Source organism: Notothenia coriiceps, unplaced genomic scaffold (genome assembly GCF_000735185.1).
Source record: "Notothenia coriiceps isolate Sejong01 unplaced genomic scaffold, NC01 NC01_scaffold00002766, whole genome shotgun sequence".
Lineage (NCBI taxonomy): Eukaryota > Metazoa > Chordata > Actinopteri > Perciformes > Nototheniidae > Notothenia > Notothenia coriiceps.
This window is the reverse complement of record NW_011335467.1, coordinates 134-2,617: the sequence shown is the minus strand read 5'-3', so window position 1 is coordinate 2,617 and position 2,484 is coordinate 134. Positions and strand designations below refer to the sequence as shown.

General features: G+C 41.9%; 1 long non-coding RNA gene across 1 annotated transcript; it reads left to right on the top strand.

Annotated features, from left to right (window-relative positions):
• Positions 1 to 470: 470 nt before the first annotated feature.
• On the top strand, positions 471 to 1,335 carry LOC104940844 (uncharacterized). The gene is made up of 2 exons (XR_797833.1): positions 471 to 579; positions 1,201 to 1,335. It is a non-coding gene; the product is annotated as an uncharacterized lncRNA (long non-coding RNA).
• Positions 1,336 to 2,484: the final 1,149 nt, after the last annotated feature.

The window sequence follows — 2,484 nt, the reverse complement described above, 5'->3', positions numbered from 1 at the left end:
TATCCTTAAACCCGCCCCCCACTCTCTACCAACTTCATCCTGACTGCTTTTCTGTTTTGTTTTGTTTCTTTGTTTCTTTTTGGTTTTGGTTTTGTTTTTGTTTTGTTTCTCTACCCTCCCTCCCAAATGTAAACCATCTTTGGGTTCAAGAAAAGCGCTATAGAAATACAATTTATTATTATTATTATTATCAAGTCAGCACCGCTGCAGACTCGCTGTTTGAGGGCTTGATAGCCCACTCCCCCTCCACACTGCTCCACACTCGTTGGTTTGGAACAGCATGTGGCGGACCCTCCGCGCGAATGCGTAAACAGAGGGGTAGTGTGTAGGGGTAGGGTGTAGGGGGCGGCTTGGGATTGGGCCAGAGACACCGACACTGCCGAGTGGCAACTAGAAATAAATTGCTATATGAATAAACGTGTATTGCCATACCGCCCCCAGGCAGCAGGGGGCGCTGCCGCCTCCCGCCCTCCGTAACTTCCCTGTCAGTACACGTCATGCAAATAGCAGCTTTGAGATTCTGAGCATGCGCGTGTCCAACTCCTTCTATATCCGCGACTCGCACAGCAGCAGAACACGGTAAGAGTCTGCTCATCTATTTCTGTTAACTCTTCAAATTGCTCTCATTTTATAACTTGATATTTTATAATGACATTACTGCCTCAGTTTGTGTAGTGTAAACGCAGACCCTGGGCTTCGTTGTCCAGTTTAACTGGAGCTAACGATAGATAGCGTTGTGACTCGTATTGTACACGTATGCGTCAGGAACTTTCATCCCTCAGCACTGACTTCTAAATGTATTACTTTTACTTCAAATATTAATGAATGCTCTTTTCCAACACTAGTATTTTGATTATTTTCTACGGATCAAGTTTGATCAAAATAGCTCTTCAAAGCTAGCATGTTTCTTTTTATAATGATAACCTGATAACTTGGCTATTTCAAGTACAAATTGAGCCTTCCTTTCCGTCTTTACATAGTTTAATGCACGTTGTAATTGTATTATCTTTTTTTATTTAAATATCCCGGGGTTTCTTAATTTTTTTCATTTGTTGTCCCCCTGAAACAGATGTGTAATTTGTGACACCAGCACTTTAAATGAAGTTTGATCGACTGATATGTTGACCCCAAACATCCCAACCTTGTAGCACTCTCTGCATTGTTTGTCAGATTGTAATTGTTGATGTCTTCTTTTCGAAGATGATGAAGACGCTTCACGTGCTTGTGGTCCTGGCTCTGCTGGCCCTGGGCTCCGGAGAGGAGGGGGCCCGTCTGCTGGCCTCTAAATCTCTGCTCAACCGCTACGCTGTGGAGGGCCGAGACCTCACTCTACAGTACAACATCTACAATGTGGGCTCCAGGTCAGCACTGCCATATATACACCTCTCTATAACCCCTTATGCAAGACACCCTCATTCAAGATTCAAGGCTTTATTGTCATGTGCACAGTAGCTACAGTGTAGAAATGGCAATGAAACACTTAAGTTCCAAGCTCCTCCAACAGTGCAAAATGAATATATATATTTATAGGAAATAGAACGGATAAATAGTGTAAGAGAATGTTTTGAGATGTGCAAGCCAGTCCACGCTCCATATGTTAGTCCCCGAACAGACCTAAATATGGGGTGTGGAATGGTACTTGAAGAGGTCCCAGTTCAGCTCCTGGGCCCTGCCGTAGTGCCCTTGAGCAAGGCACCGGACATTTAAATAGTCCAAATACAAAGAGTCAACGGTATAGACTGTAAGTCCTTACTGTGACATGCTGCAGCTATTGATGAACTGTTTGTTATGAAGGATTTCCCAGACATAGCTCCCCTAAAAAACTAGAAAGGGTTCCTTCCACATCTCCTACAAATCCTGCCCCCTGTGAAGCACAAGAGCAGAGGATGTTAGTGCTCTAGTGGCAGAGTACATCAAAGGGACACACTAGGCTCATCTCAATTGAATATTTCGCCTCCTCCTTTCCCTCACTCGTCCCTTCCTTGCGTCTTAGCCCCGCCTCCGTAAGTTGTTTTTCCAGGTATAACATTTCATTAAAGTTATTATAATCATAATAATAATTGATGGATTAATTTCCTTATGGTATTTTAGCTTGTTTCAGATCAGCTTTTGTATGTTAATATTTAATTTGTCCTACAGAAGAGAGATACAAATCACTCAAATATGTATTAGTTCTGCTACCCGTATTTATATCCTAAATGTTTGATGTTCTGTGGGTCTACCACACATGCATCAAAAACCAAAAGTAAGAACTGTAAGTTATTTTATTATCAAAACATTATTATTGTATTTGTAAGTATATTTCACACACTTTAATGTTTTTATAGAGTATGATCTCCTCATTAATTTAAGAGATTTTTGACTCTTAATGAAGCTCTTTAAACATTTAATGACTCTGATCCTCCTTTAACGGTCAGATCAGCTGCAGTGAGCAGAGGCTGTCAAGGTGGGGGCAGAGCTCTGAGTCAGATCAGCTGCAGTGAG